Genomic DNA, 19,926 nt, shown 5'->3' with positions numbered 1-19,926 from the left:
ATTCATTATGTCTTAATTTTACAAATTGCAACAAAGGTATCATATTTTTATAAATACATATTCCCTTTCTCTCTCTCTCTCTCTCACACACACACACACACACAAAACAACAACTACTACTACTAGTACTATTATTACAAAGGAAATGGGTAAAAGTAAAGGAAGACACAAGACTCAACAGGTGGCAAAGTTAGAAAGAAATGTTCAGGTTGTACAGGGTTACAAGTGCAAATAGCCAGGGAAATAAATTTGGGATAAGTTCAAAGGGAGTCAGGAAGCTCCTTGACTCTTTGCCTTCTCTGTTATCCATGTTATGCCCTATCATGAAAAAGCAAGAATCAATTGAGAACTATAAATCAGCCATGTGCTTATGATTAAGGTTCTGTTTATATGACTGATATTTAGACTGACCTTTGAGGGATTGTGGAGTTTGTCTGTCTGGAGATCCTCAAATCTCAAGCCAGAAAGCATGCTGCTAAGAACCAACTGACCTGAAGGGAGATGAAATATTACCTTCCCCACTGTATATAATTTTGCTTAGTAAGCCTTCATGCAGGTTGAAGTCATAGATATGAGGATCTCATGAAGAGTTGCAGAAGCTATAAATTTGTCTATCACTTGGCTGGCTCTTCCTAAGGGTACACATCACTCTCCTATCTCTTTTATGGACGAGGCAGCCAAACAGGGTGGTTAAGAACATAGCCTCTAGAGCCCAACTACATGGGTTCAAATCCTTTCTGTGCACCAGTTTCTTATCTATAAAATGAATATAATAACAGGACAATCTTTTAATTTTCCTGTGAAGATTAAATAGACATGTGCATAAACAGGTTACTTATCACAGTCTAAGTTATGGCTTGGTTCACACCTAATGTCAATGCCTTAATGCTTTCATAGCTTTCCATCTGCTAAACACAATTAAATATATTCTGACACAGGTTATAGAATGGCAAGACTTCAGTCACCTAAAGAGAAGTAGTTCAAAGTGTTTAAGAGAACAAGTGTTAAGGTAAGATAGACCTGGACTAGAGTACCGGCTCTGCCACTTATGAACTCCATGATCTTAGTTTACCATTTCCAAGTCTCAGTTTTCTTATTTGTGAATTAAAGATAAGACTGTCTTATAGGATTGCTGGGAAGGTTAAAAATGATTATTGTATGTAAAGTGCTCATCATGGTAACCTGGTAGAGTGAGCACTCAGCAAAAGGAACTATGAAATAATTATTTTTATTATAATCCAGAATTGTAAAACTAGAAGTAAATCTAGATATCTAGTTGAAGCAATACATTTTAAGAGAAATCTATCTATCTACCTACCAATCTCTCTATCCATCCATCCATCCCTCCCTCCCTCCCTCCCTATAATTTTCCCTACTTTCTCCATTATTCAAGTGGCAGCTAGACCATTCTGTGCTTCTGCCTCGGGGAAGAAATATGACAGTAGAAAAGAAAGATAGAAGGTGTATTTATGGCTTTGTGTTTCAAAAGCCAAGACCCTCGAAGCAACAGAAATGACTCAGTAAAGACTATCAATTTGGAAATAAAGGTAATGATAAAAGAACAAAACTTCTCATACCCTAAGGCAATCCACTTCCCTTAAATTGGGTTCAAGAAACAATGTATGCACAGAAATTGGTAACTCCCAAAGAAAGTAGAGTCCCATGTGCAGCTCCCTGGGTTAAGCCCCAGAGAATCAGTAAAACCCCTAGATTCTCAGCAGCTGAAATCATTGGTGACTTGTTTCCCATTATGCAGAATGGGCTAAACGAATACAAAATCACCAGAAGGAAATGTGCGCATGCTGTATATAAAACGGCAAAGCCGAAGTCACCCCTTCAAGAGTTCAACACATCCAGTGAGCATTACAACATGAAAGCAGCAGAGAAAGCCACTGAAGCTGAAGAGACTTGCAGAAAGAAGCAAACAGCAACCTGTGTAGAGTGTCCACAGTCGAATACACGGGAAAAAGGATGTCTGAGTGTTTGCCATCATGAATACATATCATCAACAGTTAGATACCCTCTAATCCTCTCCTCCTCACAATGAGGCCATAACACTAAGCTTCCCAGAACTTACAAACAGCCATGGAAAAGAGAGGCATCTCAAAATGAATGACACTACATTTCTACCATCTTGACAAAATAAAAATTAAGTTGAATTATAGAAGACAAAACTTGTATTTCCTGCACAGGCAACTTTGTGCAAGGACTGGAATTACTATCTGGTACACAGGTGGGTAAAATGAAACTTGGGGAAATTAAAATCAATTGCCTCATGTCACACTGTCCAACAGAGCAATCTCAGCTCTCTTTCTAATACAATAACTGGAAGAAAATATTACTCTCTTTTTTACATATCCACATTTGATGAAATGCCCCTAATCTTGATACATTATGGGATCACTGACTTCCGAATTATTTTTAGCAGAGCCTTTCTTCAAACAAAGTCTTATAAAGAATCCCGACCTTCCTTTGACTGAAGTGTGAGTGGACATAAAGTGACTCCCTTTAGACATCCTTATGGTTCAACAGAGCTCTGAAGAACAAGGTGAAGCTGGTTTAGTGGAAAGGCCACTCTGTTATTCTGCTCAGGCTTCCATAACAAAATTCCTCAGGCCAGGTGGCTTAAAAACAAATTTATTTTCTCATGGTTCTGAGGCTGGAAGCCTAAGATCAGTGTGCCACAAGGGTTGGCATTTGGTAAGGCCTCACTTCCTGGCCTGCAGATGAGCCTTCTCACTGTGTCCTCACATGGCTTTTTCTCTATGTGTGCCTATAGGGAGAGAGAGCTCTGGTCTCTCTTCCTCTTCTTATAATGCCATGAGTCCTATCAGATTGGGGTCCTATACTTGTGACCTCATTTAAGCTTAAAAACCTATTTAAAGGCCCTTTCTCCAAGTGAAGTCATTTCATTTAGTGAGGGCTTCAACGTATGATCTTTGTGGGAATACCTTATGGGAAGTTTGTAAACCTGGGAGGTACTTTCAACTCTGATTCTTATAAGCTGGTCCTAGAGTCGGATGCCAAGATTCTCTGGGATGCAGTTTCCTCCATTTATTAATGAATGAGCTTAATAATTTCTAGACCAAATTTTTAAAATTATTTTAATACATACAAAAATTTTAGGTAGGAGAAATTCTACCTGTCCAATTTATCCATTACTGTCTGTGTTAGGCAAACTTTGCAAATTGTTATTCACTCCTTTTCTTGGTCCTTTCAATGTAAGAAGTATGCCGAGTTTCCATTACTACCCTCTCCTGGAATAGCATTTGAATGTGCTAATTCTTGTAATCATCTGGCTATGAGGAGTACATTGTATCAGACCAAGCCTTTTGCAGAGAACTACAAAAACCAGACGTTATAAAATATAGTTATCTGAAGGCAGCAAAGAGCAACAAAGGCATCTAGGACTTGAGGGACCATAATTTTTGGAGAAAGAAAAGACGTTCAGGTGATCTGGCATCATCTTCTACTTTCTTCTTGAGGCATCTTACCACAAATAAGCAGCCCAAGGTCAAGGAAACCCAAGAAGAAAATGGTAGCTTAAAGCTTTCAGTAGTAACATTAGTTTAGGTGTTGAAATTTGGATGTTAGTGCTACAAAGGCAATCAGACCTAATGTATTTATGAAAATAGATAATGAGATGAATCTATTAGAAAATAAAATGGAAATTATACATTTAAAAATACAATAACTAAATGAAGAACTCAGTAAATTGATTTATCACACATTAGACACAGCATCAGAAAGGAAAATATCCAGATGGAGGCAAGTTAGAAAAAGGCATAAAGAACATCATGTAAAGTCACAGAGGGGACATAAGCAAAATGTTAAGGAAAAATAGCAAAAAAGAAAAAAAAATTGTCCAAAATTAAGAAAAGTTATCAAGGCACAGAAATAAATAACACTGTGAATCACATGCAGGATAAATTCAAAGAAAAATATACCTAGTGAAAACATGGAAAAACTGCTTATAACCAAAGACAAAGGTAAAATATTAAAAAGACAGAAATAGACATTATGGTTTACAGATAATTATCTTCCAAGGAGAGATATCAAAATGTACCACTGACTTCTCAAGAGAAACAATGAAGCCTGGAGACAATAGAATGCAATCTGAAAGTGCTGACAGAAAATAACTCAAACTGTAATTCTAAATTGGTAAATATTTATTCCAAAATATCAGTGATAAAGGACATTTTCAGACAAACAAAAATTGCAAGAAATAATCATCATTACACCTGCAGCAAAAGAACTATCAAACGATGTTCTACAAATGGAAGGAAAATAATCCCAGAGAGAAAGCTGGAGGTCCAAGAATGAAGAAATGCACAATGGTATATGTGTGGGAAAACCTACATGAATATTGAATGAACAAAACATTAAAATTAGTTGTATGTAGTTTGGCATGTGCAGAGAATTAAACTCAATAGTAGCAGAAATTTGGGAAGGGGAGTAAATGGGTTAAATTATCCCTTGCATTGTCAGAAAAGTAGGAAAAATACTAACTTATAATAAACTACAATAAGTCAAAGATGCATATTGTAATATGTAGGGTCAACTAAAAGAATAACAAAGGAATATATAACTGAAACATAAAAGAATGAAATATTAAAATACCAGATTAACCAAAAAGAAGGCAAATATTGAGGAAAAATAGAACAGATGATGCAAATAGATAATTCATGGCAAAATGGTATATTTAAGCCCCCAAGGTAGTTGCATTAAATGTAAATGGATTCATTACTCCAAATAAGAAATAAAAATTATCTTGCTGGATAAAATAACAATATCCAACATTACTTTGCTTTAAATATTAAGATATGAAAAGATTGAGAGAAAAAGACTAGACTATAAACAATAACCAAAAGAAAGCCTATTTAGCTATTCTAATATCAGATTAAATAGGCTTTGAGTTAAGAAACATTATTGAAGATAACAAGAAATGCTTCATAATGACAAAAAGGTCAATTGACTAGGATATAAGAATTCTAAATGTGTATGTAACTAATAACATAGTCTTAAAATATATAAGACAAAACCTGGCAAAAGTAAAAGTAGAAGCATATAATACACAATCATATTGGACTTTCAGAAACACTTTCAGCAACTGATTGTATAAGATGACAAAAAAATCAGCAAAGATATAGATTTAAACAACATAAATGACCAACTTAACCTAACTGACTTATATAAAATGTGAAACTGCAAAACTACAGAATAAAAATTCTCTTTAAAAATAAATGCAATATTTAAAATATAGAGCAAAACCAAGTCTCACAAATTTTAAATACTGAAATTATATTGAGTTTGTTCCCTGAAAATCGTAAAATTATGATAACAATCTAAAGCAATAACTGGAAAATGCCCAAATGTTTATAAGCCAAGCAATTCACTTCACTAATATATAGTCATTCTTTATATATTAATTTATATAATCAGTATAATCCCAGTCAAAATACTAGCAGATTGTGCATATATGTATGTATCTATAGAAAGTGACAAGCTGATTCTAAAATTCATACAGAAATTCAAAGACCAAGAATATTATGACAATTTTGAAGGAAAAGGAAGTTTGTACCATCATCTTTCATCTATTACAGTAAAGAATACTGTGTAATATTGCCAAAGCAGGGCTTCCCTGGTGGCGCAGGGGTTGAGAGTCCTCCTGCTGATGCAGGGGACACGGGTTCGTGCCCCGGTCCGGGAAGATCCCACATGCCGCGGAGCGGCTGGGCCCGTGAGCCATGGCCGCTGAGCCTGCGCGTCCAGAGCCTGTGCTCCGCAAAGGGAGAGGCCACAGCAGTGAGAGGCCCGCGTACAGCAAAAAAAAAAAAAAAAAAAAAAAAAAAAAAAAATATTGCCAAAGCATATGCAGACTTTGAATGGGACAGAATGGAGAATCCACAAAGAAACTCAGGCATGTATGATTGCTTTAATGTAAAGGTTAATTTCTGGGCCAACTGAATAATCATATAAAAATAAATCTTGATTCCCTCACATATATAGAAAAATCAATTTCAGCTGGATTCTAGCTTTATCGTAAAGGTAGAACAATAAAGCTTATAGAAGACCACAAAGGACAATTTCTTCATGACCTTGGTGGAGGCAAATTTTTTTAAGTAAAACATAAAGAGAAATATCAGTAAATTGAATATTGTTAAAATTAAGAACTTTATATTATCAAAAGACACTATTACAAGTTTAATGAAAAGGCAAGCCATGTAGTGGGGGAATATATTCACAATATATTAATCTGAAAAAGGATTTGTATCCAGAACATATAATGAAAAGACAAAAAACTCAGTAAGAAAATGAGCAAAAGACTTTAAAAGTCATATTCAAAAGAGGATGTCCAAAAATCAAAAAAAAAAAAATCTGAAAAGATGTTTGATACCATTAGTATTAAGGAAATGGAGGGACTTCCCTGGTGGTTCAGTGGCTAAGACTCTGTGCTCCCAGTGCAGGGGGCCCGGGTTTGATCCCTGGTCAGGGAACGAGATCCCACATGCCACAACTAAAATATCCTGCATGCTGCAACTAAAAGATAGCACATGCCACAAATAAAGATCCCGCATGCCACAACTAAAGGTCCCATACACAGCAATGAATATCCCACGTGCCACCACTAAGACCCGGCACAGCCAAATAAATAAATAAAAAGATTTTTTTTTTTGAAAAAGGAAATGGAAATTAACCATGCTTCCCTTCCCCCTGAGAGGCTAAAATAGAAAAAATAAATAAATAAATAAAGGCAGGAAGGGAAAGGAAGAAAGAAAATATTGTAATATCAAGTACTGAGACGATTTGGAGCAAGATAAATTCTAATACATTAAGAATATTATTTGGGCTTCCCTGGTGGCGCAGTGGTTGACAGTCCGCCTGCCGATGCAGGGGACACGGGTTCGTGCCCCGGTCCGGGAAGATCCCACATGCCGCGGAGCGGCTGGGCCCGTGAGCCACGGCCGCTGAGCCTGCGCATCCGGAGCCTGTGCTCCGCAACGGGAAAGGCCACAACAGTGAGAGGCCCGCGTACCGCAAAAAAAAAAAAAGAAAGAATATTATTTGAGGGGCTTCCCTGGTGGCGCAGTGGTTGAGAGTCCTCCTGCTGATGCAGGGGACACGGGTTCGTGCCCCGGCCCGGGAAGATCCCACATGCCGCGGAGCGGCTAGGCCAGGGAGCCATGCCGCTGAACCTGTGCGTCCAGAGCCTGTGCTCCGCAAAGGGAGAGGCCACAACAGTGAGACGCCCGCGTACCGCAAAAAAAAAAAAGAATATTATTTGATAATATATTTGATAATATCTATGAAAGCTGACATATACATTGCTTATGACTCAGCAATTCCATTCCCAACAAAATGGTATATGTATAAAAATATAAACAGCAGCATTACTCCTAATAACAACTCTAATTAAAAAATGGAAGCAACCCAAAGGTTTGTCAACAGGAGATTGAATAAATAGTATATTCATACAATGAAATTTTACATAGCATTGAATATGAAGAATCTACAGCTACACTCAACCACAAATATAACACTAGAGAAAAAAATTTAGCCACAGGACACTTAGAAAAGAGGTGACCGCGACAAGGCATTAGGGAAACTTCTGGGGCAATGATAATATGCTGTTTTTTCATTTGGGTGGTAGCTGCATGGATGTGTCACTCTGTAAAAATGTCTTGCATTGTACACTTAAAATTTATGCACTTTACCTATGTATGTTAAAATGTAATAGTTACAAATAAAGAAGAACAGAGAGTAATGGAAATGTAGAAACACTTTTGCTGTGGTGGATTAAGTCATCTGGGTGAGAACACCAGCACTGACATTACATGATGATGAGCAAAAAAAATAATGGAAGTTTGGGAAAATACAGCTGGTCAACTTTTGTAAGGCACCAGCATACATTTCCAAGATAAACTCTTAAGTATCCCAGAATTGACTAACACATTGTGGTGGATAAAAAATGTCTTATAACCTAAATAATTTTTTGACAAATCTAGTGAAGAGCCAAGGTATACACATCCAAAATAAAGAATAGTCTTAGTAAGTTTGCATCAGCACAAAATTATATAGAAGAGATTGTAATATATAGATACGATGAAAATAGAGTAATCAATACTGAAGGAATAAGGGTAGATAGAATTCACAGGCCATTGAGTGGGGCTCTGGATGCAAAATATCATAGGGCTACAATCTTTAGTTTGACCATTGAGGTTTTTTTTTTAACGTTTTTTTTATTCAAACAGAAAGTCCCAAATTATAATCATCCCCATCAGTTCACTCAGTTCCATGTAATTAATTTTTTTTATCTTGATCTTTTGTTAGCATTTTTATGAATTCATCAGTTTTCCATTAGAGTTCTGAAAATGCTTATTCATTCAGTTCAGCAGTATAGTCAGTTACCAGAAACCTGTACTTGTCAGTCTTTTCCATGAATTCCTTGAAGATGAAACCCTTTTATACAAACATTTTTGCAAAAGCATCAGAGTACACCCAGAACTGTCTATAATGACAGAAGACTTAAAAATGACCACGGTTAAAGATTTGATGAAAGTCCACAATGATGCAACTGACATGGAAATTTAGTTATTTCTGAGATATACATTTTAAAGTAATAACTAGAATTATGACATAACATTATACCAGAACATATAAGATTTTTAGGAATTTCATGTAATGTCTGAAAATTATATATTAACATACTTCCATACAAATAACCCAAAGAAAGTTTAGTATTAGCTTTTTGGTTTTTGATTTTTGTTTTTTTTAATGCATGTATGTGGAACCTAGAAAAATGGTACAGATGAACCAGTTTGTAGGGCAGAAGTTGAGACACAGATGTAGAGAACAAACGTATGGACAGCAAGGGGGGAAAACCGCGGTGGGGTGGGGATGATGGTGTGAATTGGGCGATTGGGATTGACATGTATACACTGATGTGTGTAAAATTGATAACTAATAAGAACCTGCTGTATAAAAAAATAAAATTCAATTAGAAAATTAAAAACAAACAAAGAAAACAAAACAAACAAAAAAGACCATTGAGATTTATACCTGGCTTCAAGGATCCCTTACAGAGTACTAGTTTGTCTGATTGTCTGTGATAGGGAAGTCTGATTTGCATTGTTTCTGTGGTCTTTTTAATAACATATACGGTAGATAAATTAAGCCACTCTTTTCAAAAAAATAAGATTCACAATTTATTTCCCTTGAACTCGGTGGAGAAGGATTTGGGCTGAGTGGCGTAAGTGGCAGCTGAAAAAAAATGTGCCTTGCCATCCTGGTCACTGTAACATTAGTCTATCTTCCCCGGGTTCCACCGAATGGCACTGCAAGTTCATTCAAGGCAGGAAAGACCAGAAGATCAAACTTAAAAAGGACCTCTCTTGGTAGATTTTAAGACCAGGGGTTGTTTTTATTTATTTATTTTCAAACTGCATTGGCTAAAAGAGTTAATTTCCCCTAAGCACCAGATGGGCCCGCACCTTCCAAGGACTCTTTTCTTCTTTAAAAGCACAATTGGTGTTCAGTTTCTATCAGGTGCAGATTCATTAGCTCTTGACTGGCTCTCCTTGTTTGCCAACTACTTGTGGAAAAAGCCATTTACCCTGGTGAATGTCAAGGTTAGTGCAAACTATCCTTGTCATCAGTCTCTCTGGCAGAAGGTCAGGGATAAGCTTTCCTCAAATGGGCAGCGTCAAACAAAGCAGAGACAGACTTAACTCACCAAGAGGAAGAAAGGAGGCCTGCTGCAGAGTTGATAAACATTCCTGTGGGCTTTGAGGACAAAAGGTTAACTCTTCCCTTGCCACTTCAAGAAGTGTTCACTGGAAGATCCCTTATAATATCTGGATATCTTCGAGCATATGAGATATGTTTATAAAGTAATGAATATCTATATCTACAGCTATACTATCCATGTTCACCTGTCCATGATCTTGTTTGTTTAAACAAGTGTTTTAATTTTCAAAGTGTCCGATTTGGAAGTATTTCCCATTATCCTAGCATTGCTCTGGTTGATTTTTTTTTTTTTTTTGGAATCCCTCTCCTCAGTTCATTTTTATAGACAAGGTGAAAACCACATATGCAGAGCTGCCACAGTCTGAAAAGCCAGATCTTAATTTATTTTCATAGAATAATAAAATGTTGAAGTTGGAAGGAAGCTTTAACCTAGTCCAACCTTCCATACAACAAATAAATCTTCCGCAGCAATTTTGGCACTTGTCACCCAAACTCAGGTTGGTCACTCCTAGTGACAAAACATCCCTGCCTCACCGGAAAGCTGTTCTGAGGTGGGGAAGTTTTTAGTGTTACAAAGAAACCTTTGCCTTATACTTACTGAAACACATCTTGGAATTTTAACCTGTTGGTCCAAGTTTTGCCCTCTAGTATGATAGAGAGGGCCAGTCCTTCCTCAACGCAACAGCTCTCCAAATACTTGGAAGGGTATTTGGAATATTTGAAAAGTAACCATGCAACATGAAGGTATTTTCTTTTCTTGGCTTTCTGTCCCACTTCTTCCATGAAATGACAATCAGACAAGGCATTTTTCCATTTGGGATCCTCTGAATGATCATTAGTTTTTGCAATGTGTCCTTACAGTGTGGAATCCAGAAATGTGCACCATATTTCAGATGTTGGACTGTAAACTTCATATATATTTATGTATAATATATAATGTATTTTTATATGTCATATAATACACATTTAAAATTCTTCCAATGCATCAATTCCTATGTTGATTCACTGAGGAATCAATTAATACCAAAAAGACTTTTTATATAAGAAACAATCAGGATTCCGGGAAGATGGTGGAAAAGTAAGACACGGAGATCACCTTCCTCCCCACAGATACACCAGAACTACATCTACACGTGGAACAACTCCTACAGAACACCTACTGAACGCTGGCAGAAGACCTCAGACCTCCCAAAAGGCAAGAAACCCCCCATGTACCTGGGTAGGGAAAAAGAAAAAAGAATAAACAGAGACAAAAGGATAGGGACGGGGCCTGCACCAGTGGGAGGGAGCTGTGAAGGAGGAAAGGTGTCCACACACTAGGAAGCACCTTCGCGGGTGGAGACTGCGGGTGGCGGAGGGGGGAAGCTTCGGAGCCGCGGAGGAGAGCGCAGCCACAGGGGTGTGGAGGGCAAAGCGGAGAGATTCCCGCACAGAGGGTCAGGGCCGACCGGCACTCACCAGCCCGAGAGGCTTGTCTGCTCAGCTGCCGGGCGGGCGGGGCTGGGAGCTGAGGCTCGGGCTTCGGTCGGAGCGCAGGGAGAGGACTGGGGTTGGCGGCGTGAACACAGCCTGCAGGGGGTTAGTGCGCCACGGCTAGCCGGGAGGGAGTCCGGGGAAAAGTCTGAACCTGCCGAAGAGGCAAGAGACTTTTTCTTCCCTCTTTGTTTCCTAGTGCGCGAGGAGAGGGGATTAGGGGCGCTGCTTAAAGGAGCTCCAGAGACGGGCACGAGCCGCGGCTAAAAGCGCGGACCCCAGAGACAGGCATGAGACACTAAGGCTGCTGCTGCCGCCACCAAGAAGCCTGTGTGCGAGCACAGGTCACTATCCACACCCCCTTCCGGGGAGACTGTGCAGCCCGCCACTGCCAGGGTCCCGGAATCCAGGGACAACTCCCCCGGGAGAACGCACGGCGCACCTCAGGCTGGTGCAACGTCACGCCGGCCTCTGCCACCGCAGGCTTGCCCCTCACTCCGTGCCCCTCCCTCCCCCGGCCTGAGTGAGCCAGAGCCCCCGAATCAGCGGCTCCTTTAACCCCGTCCTGTCTGAGCGAAGAACAAACGCCATCCAGTGACCTACATGCAGAGGCGGGGCCAAATCCAAAGCTGAACCCCTGGGAGCTGTGAGAACAAAGAAGAGAAAGAGATATCTCTCCCAGCAGTCTCAGAAGCAGCGGATTAAAACTCCACAATCAACTTCATGTACCCCGCATCTGTGGAATACATGAATAGACAACGAATCATCCCAAATTAAGGAGGTGGACTTTGAAAGCAAGATTTATGATTTTTTCCCCTTTTCCTTGTTTTGTGAGTGTGTATGTGTATGCTTCTGTGTGAGATTTTGTCTGTATAGCTTTGCTTCCACCATTTGTCCTAGGGTTCTACCCATCCGTGTTTTTTTTGTTTACTTTTTTTTACTCTTATTTTTTCATTTTAATAACTTTATTATATTTTATCTTACTTTATTTTATTTTCCTTTATATTCTTTCTCTTTTCCTTCCTTCCCTCCTTCCTTCCTTCCTCCCTCCCTCCTTTCTTCCTTTCTTTCTTTCTTTCTACTTCTACTAATTCTTTCTTTCTACTTTTTCTCACTTTTATTCTGAGCCATGTGGATGAAAGGCTCTTGGTGCTGCAGCCAGGAGTCAGTGCTGTGCCTCTGAGGTGGGAGAGCCAACTTTAGGACACTGGTCCACAAGAGACCTCCCAGCTCCACATAATATCAAATGGTGAAAATCTCCCAGAGATCTCCATCTCAACACCAGCACCCAGCTTCACTCAACGACCAGAAAGCTACAGTGCTGGACATCCTATGCCAAACAACTAGCAAGACAGGAACACAACCCCACCCATTAGCAGAGAGGCTGCCTAAAATCATAATAAGTCCACAGACACCCCAAAACACACCACCAGACGTGGACCTGCCCACCAGAAAGACAAGATCCAGCCTCATCCATCAGAACACAAGCACTAGTCCCCTCCACCAGAAGCCTACACAACCCACTGAACCAACCGTAGCCGCTGGGGACAGACACCAAAAACAACGGGAACTACGAACCTGCAGCCTGCAAAAAGGAGACCCCAAACACAGTAAGATAAACAAAATGAGAAGACAGAAAAACACACAGCAGATGAAGGAGCAAGATAAAAACACACCGGACCTAACAAATGAAGAGGAAATAGGCAGTCTACCTGAAAAAGAATTCAGAATACTGAAAGTAAAGATGATCCAAAACCATGGAAATAGAATAGACAAAATGTAAGAAACATTTAACAAGGACCTAGAAGAACTAAAGATGAAACAAACAACGATGAACAACACAATAAACGAAATGAAAAATACTCTAGATGGGATCAATAGCAGAATAACTGAGGCAGAAGAATGGATAAGTGACCTGGAATATAAAATAGTGGAAATAACTACCGCAGAGCAGAATAAAGAAAAAAGAATGAAAAGAACTGAGGACAGTCTCAGAGACCTCTGGGACAACATTAAACGCACCAACATTCGAATTATAGGGGTTCCAGAAGAAGAAGAGAAAAAGAAAGGGACTGAGAAAACATTTGAAGAGATTATAGTTGAAAACTTCCCTAATATGGGAAAGGAAATAGTTCATCAAGTCCAGGAAGCATACAGAGTCCCATACAGGATAAATCCAAGGAGAAATACACCAAGACACATATTAATCAAACTGTCAAAAATTAAATACAAAGAAAACATATTAAAAGCAGCAAGGGGAAAACAACACATAACACACAAGGGATTCCCCTTAAGGTTAACAGCTGATCTTTCAGCAGAAACTCTGCAAACCAGAAGGGACTGGCAGGACATACTTAAAATGATGAAGGAGAAAAACCTGCAACCAAGATTACTCTACCCAGCAAGGATCTCATTCAGATTTGATGGAGAAATTAAAACCTTTACAGACAGGCAAAAGCTGAGATAGTTCAGCACCACCAAACCAGCTCTACAACAACTGCTAAAGGAACTTCTCTAGGCAAGAAACACAAGAGAAGGAAAAGACCTACAATAACGAACCCAAAGCAATTAAGAAAATGGGAATAGGAACATACATATCGATAATTACCTTAAATGTAAATGGATTAAATGCTCCCACCAAAAGACACAGACTGGCTGAATGGATACAAAAACAAGACCCATATATATGCTGTCTACAAGAGACCCACTTCAGACCTAGGGACACATACAGACTGAAAGTAAGGGGATGGAAAAAGATATTTCTTGAAAATGGAAACCAAAAGAAAGCTGGAGTAGCAATTCTCATATCAGACAAAATAGACTTTAAAATAAAGACTATTAGAAGAGACAAAGAAGGACACTACATAATGATCAAGGGATCGATCCAAGAAGAAGATATAACAATTGTAAATATTTATGCACCCAACATAGGAGCACCTCAATACATAAGGCAAATACTAACAGCCATAAAAGGGGAAATCGACGGTAACACGTTCATAGTAGGGGACTTTAACACCCCACTTTCACCAATGGACAGATCATCCAAAATGAAAAAAAATAAGAAAACACAAGCTTTAAGTGATACATTAAACTAGATGGACTTATATGATATTTATAGGACATTCCATACAAAAACAACAGAATACACTTTCCTCTCAAGTGCTCATGGAACATTCTCCAGGATACATCATATCTTGGGTCACAAATCAAGCCTTGGTAAATTTAAGAAAATTGAAATTATATCATGTATCTTTTCCGACCACAATGCTATGAGACTAGATATCAATTACAGGAAAAGATCTGTAAAAAATACAAACACATGGAGGCTAAACAATACACTACTTAATAACGAAGTGATCCCTGAAGAAATCAAAGAGGAAATCAAAAAATACCTAGAAACAAATGACAGTGGAGACACCATGACCCAAAATTTATGGGATGCAGCAAAAGCAGTTCTAAGAGGGAAGTTTATAGCAATACAATCCTACCTTAAGAAACAGGAAACATCTCGAATAAACAACATAACCTTACACCTAAAGCAATTAGAGAAAGAAGAACAAAAAACCCCCAAAGTTAGCAGAAGGAAAGAAATCATAAAAATCAGATCAGAAATAAATGAAAAATAAATGAAGGAAATGGTAGCAAATATCAATAAAACTAAAAGCTGGTTCTTTGCGAAGATAAACCAAATTGATAAACCATTAGCCAGACTCATCAACAAAAAAAGGGAGAAGACTCAAATCAATAGAATTAGAAATGAAAAAGGAGAAGTAACAACTGACACTGCAGAAATACAAAAGATCATGAGAGATTACTATAAGCAACTCTATGCCAATAAAATGGACAACCTGGAAAAAATGGACAAATTCTTAGAAATGCACAACCTGCCGAGACTGAATCAGGAAGAAATAGAAAATATGAACAGACCAATCACAAGCCCTGAAATTGAAACTGTGATTAAAATCTTCCAACAAAGGAAAGCCCAGGACCAGATTGCTTCACAGGCGAATTCTATCAAACATTTAGAGAAGAGCTAACACCTATCCTTCTCAAACCCTTCCAAAATATAGCAGAGGGAGCAACACTCCCAAACGCATTCTACGAGGCCACCATCACCCTGATACCAAAACCAGACAAGGATGTCACAAAGAAAGAAAACTACAGGCCAATATCACTGATGAACATAGATGCAAAAATACTCAACAAAATACTAGCAAACAGAATCATTAAACACATCATACATCATAATCAAGTGGGGTTTATTCCAGGAATGCAAGGATTCTTCAATATATGCAAATCAATCAACGTGATACACCATGTTAACAAACTGAAGGAGAAAAACCATATGATCATCTCAGTAGATGCAGAAAAAGCTTTCAACAAAATTCAACACCGATTTATGATAAAAACCCTGCAGAAAGTAGGCACAGAGGGAACTTTCCTCAACATAATAAAGACCATATATGACAAATCCACAGCCAACACTGTCCTCAATCGTGAAAAACTGAAAGCATTTCCACTAAGATCAGGAACAAGACAAGGTTGCCCACTTTCACCAGTCTTATTCAACATAGTTTTCGAAGTTTTAGCAACAGCAATCAAAGAAAAGGAAATAAAAGGAATCCAAATCAGAAAAGAAGAAGTAAAGCTGTCACTGCTTGCAGATGACATGATACTATACATAGAGAATCCTAAAGATGCTACCAGAAAACTACTAGAGCTAATCAATGAATTTGGTAAAGCAGCAGGATACAAAATTAATGCACAGAAATCTCTGGCATTCCTATACACTAATGATGAAAAATCTGAAAGTGAAATCAAGAAAACACTCCCATTTACCACTGCAACAAAAAGAATAAAATATCTAAGAATAAACCTACCTAAGGAGACAAAAGACCTGTATGCAGAAAATTATAAGACACTGATGAAAGAAATTAAAGATGATACAAATAGATGGAGAGATATACCATGTTCTTGGATTGGAAGAATCAACATTGTGAAAATGACTCTACTACCCAAGGCAATCTACAGATACAATGCAATCCCTATCAAACTACCACTGGCATTTTTCACAGAACTAGAACAAGAAATTTCACAATTTGTATGGAAACACAAAAGACCCCGAATAGCCAGAGCAATCTTGAGAACGAAAAATGGAGCTGGAGGAATCAGGCTCCCTGACTTCAGACTATACTACAAAGCTACAGTAATCAAGACAGTATGGTACTGGCAGAAAAACAGAAAGATAGATCAATGGAACAGGATAGAAAGCCCAGAGATAAACCCACGCACATATGGTCACCTTATCTTTGATAAAGGAAGCAGGAATGTACAGTGGAGAAAGGACAGCCTCTTCAATAAGTGGTGCTGGGAAAACTGGACAGGTACATGTAGAAGTATGAGATTAGATCACTCCCTAACACCATACACAAAAATAGCTCAAAATGGATTAAAGACCTAAATGTAAGGCCAGAAACTGTCAAACTCTTAGAGCAAAACATAGGCAGGACACACTATGACATAAATCACAGCAAGATCCCTTTTGACCCACCTCATAGAGAAATGGAAATAAAAACAAAAATAAACAAATGGGACCTAATGAAACTTCAAAGCTTTTGCACAGCAAAGGAAACCATAAACAAGACCAAAAGACAACCCTCAGAATGGGAGAAAATATTTGCAAATGAAGCAACTCACAAAGGATTAATCTCGAAAATTTATAAGCAGCTCATGCAGCTTAATAACAGAAAAACAAACAACCCAATCCAAAAATGGGCAGAAGACCTAAATAGACATTTCTCCAAAGAAGATATACAGACTGCCAACAAACACATGAAAGAATGCTCAACATCTCTAATCATTACAGAAATGCAAATCAAAACTACAGTGTGATATCATCTCACACCAGTCAGAATGGCCATCATCAAAAAATCTAGAAACAATAAATGATGGACAGGGTGTGGAGAAAAGGGAACCCTCTTGAACTGTTGGTGGGAATGTAAATTGATACAGCCACTGTGGAGAACAGTATGGAGGTTCCTTAAAGAACTACAAATAGAACTACCATATGACACAGCAATCCCACTACTGGGCATATACCCTGAGAAAACTATAATTCAAAAAGAGTCATGTACCAAATGTTCATTACAGCTCTATTTACAATAGCCCGGAGATGGAAACAACCTAAGTGTCCATCATCGGATGAATGGATAAAGAAGATGTGGCACATATATACAATGGAATATTACTGAGCCATAAAAAGAAACGAAATTGAGCTATTTGTAATGAGGTGGATAGACCTAGAGTCTGTCATACAGAATGAAGTAAGTCAGAAAGAGAGACAAATATCGTATGCTAACACATATATATGGAATTTAAGGAAAAAAAGTCATGAAGAACCTAGGGGTAAGACAGGAATAAAGACACAGACCTACTAGAGAATGGACTTGAGGATATGGGGAGGGGCAAGGGGAAGGTGTGACAAAGTGAGAGAGAGGCATGGACATATATACACTACCAAACGTAAGGTAGATAGCTAGTGGGAAGCAGCCGCATAGCACAGGGAGATCAGCTCGGTGCTTTGTTGGATAGGGAGGGTGGGAGGGAGGGAGACGCAAGAGGGAAGAGATATGGGAACATATGTGTATATATATAACTGATTCAATTTGTTGTAAAGCACTAACTAACACACCATTGTAAAGCAATTATACTCCAATAAAGATGTTAAAAAAAAAAGATTTGCTCTTGTGTTTCTGTATTCCAATCACAAGTCACATGCCAGGTATATGTTTTAAGCCATTATATCAAATTTTTAATTTGTTTGCTACCCACACTTGGCCACCCATTATATTAACATATGAAAACCTATAATATTCTTAGAGAAAAATACTGGGGACCCTATACACTATTCTTGTGGGCACATCATTTGCTGTACTTACCCTTATTTTTTTTTCCTTAGGGTTTTGCTTGGTGATTTTTTCTCTCTTTCAAAGTTATCTTCAGAGCTCTTGGTCAATTCACTAAGATATCACCTTTTGCTTAGTTTTAATGGCATAAACACTTTTCCAGCAAAATAAGTCCTGCTCTTTGGTTTGGAGCCTCACTTATCCTTTCAAATTCAGTCATTTGAAATTAATCCTGATATCTACTCATGGTTACATCTGTCCCATATGAATTAAAATTGGACATCTTTGAATTGCTTTTTGCATCCTCTTCATGTTGTCTCCTGTTATATGATCCCGATTTTGCTTTCTTGTGACTATTCCAAGTATTTTTCTTGGGCTTTAATTCTGCAGATTTTCTTTCATCCTCTCTAGAATTCCTCCACATCATATAATTATCTGAAGCATTAAAAAGTATTCCTCCTTTACCTGTTCCTCATGTACCTTCTCCTCTGGCAAGGAGACAAACTACTATTTATAGTACATGCAATAACTGAATACTTGAAGGAGGAAAATTAACCTAGAGTACCACAGAGCATTAGGATGATTCCTGTAGTGTCCAAACTTTCTGGATGTCCAGATCAACTACAGTTTTGTGTGGCTTTTCCTAGAAACTGTCTCATAAATTGTCACAGCAGATTGTCTGCTGGTCTTGTGTATTCACTCCAGAATGACTTGATTTTCATATAAACCAGCTGGCAATCCTACCATCCAACCACACCTTTTCTTTCTCAATCTCCAAAGGTCTTAAGAGTCGACACTAACTTGTTGTTTTTTTTTTTTAACATCTTTTTTTTGGAATTTTACCATTAACATCTTTATTGGAGTATAATTGCTTTACAATGGTGTGTTAGTTTCTGCTTTATAACAAAGTGAATCAGCTATACATTGACACTAACTTATAATGCTAGATGCCAGTCTTACCTTTAAATACCTAAAAATACCAAGAACATTGGGAGGCTTTGCTCTTGCATTTTCACATCCTTTGTAGAAAGACTCTTGTTTTACTACCTGCATTTACCCACAACCCCTGCTCTTACAGCCATCATATACTCGTTCAGACACTTAACAACTTAGACCTAGGAACCTGCGATAACTTTCTAATTGGTCATCCTGTATCTAGACTCAAAGCCCCAAATCTATCCTATATGCAAGCACAAAACGAACTTTTATATTTATTTTCCAACTCAAAATCTCTGAGTTTTTCCAATGTGTACCAAATAAAGTCTCATCTTTGTGCTAGACCATCATAGTTGTAAAACATCTGTAAGCACAAAAAATTTATGTTTGAAAAAATATAGGTACATTATAATAGACATAATTTAAGTCACACTGTGATCCTTTATAATCTTTATTCTTTTCCTTTAAAGGAGTCTCCTCATTGTTCAAGTTTAACAAGAATGATCCATTTAGAACTGTACAGACCATAATAAGCCCTGCATGAAAGTCTATCCATTTAGATAATCCCAGAAAGTGCGTATAGACACTGAACTTGTCCAGGAAGTATCAAGAAGGAAACAGTTCTAAACTAAGTTTATTATTATCGTTTTCCTAGTGCACCCTCATTGCTGCAAGCCTTCCTGGGGCCCTTTGGTGTTGTGTGCTGAGTGCTCCAAATGTTCCTCTTGGTCCCCTCTCCCTCTATTGATGGCATAATCTGCACAGGTCATGAGGGGAGAGGCTCACTTGGAGACTGCACCTGCTAAAAGGAGGAAAATCAATTTTCAACCTCCAAAAATACAGAACTGCTGGCACACAAACTCGT

At 38.2% G+C, this 19,926-nt stretch overlaps 1 long non-coding RNA gene across 3 annotated transcripts in view; it reads right to left on the bottom strand.

Moving 5' to 3' along the window:
* The window catches only part of LOC137205656 (uncharacterized), a 734,230-nt gene that overhangs the window by 557,786 nt on the left and 156,518 nt on the right, over nt 1–19,926 (bottom strand). The window lies entirely within an intron of this gene.

Source organism: Pseudorca crassidens, chromosome 14, assembly GCF_039906515.1.
Source record: "Pseudorca crassidens isolate mPseCra1 chromosome 14, mPseCra1.hap1, whole genome shotgun sequence".
NCBI classification, from domain to species: domain Eukaryota; kingdom Metazoa; phylum Chordata; class Mammalia; order Artiodactyla; family Delphinidae; genus Pseudorca; species Pseudorca crassidens.
The sequence above is the reverse complement of the archived record's forward strand: the minus strand, read 5'-3'. Positions and strand labels throughout refer to the sequence as shown.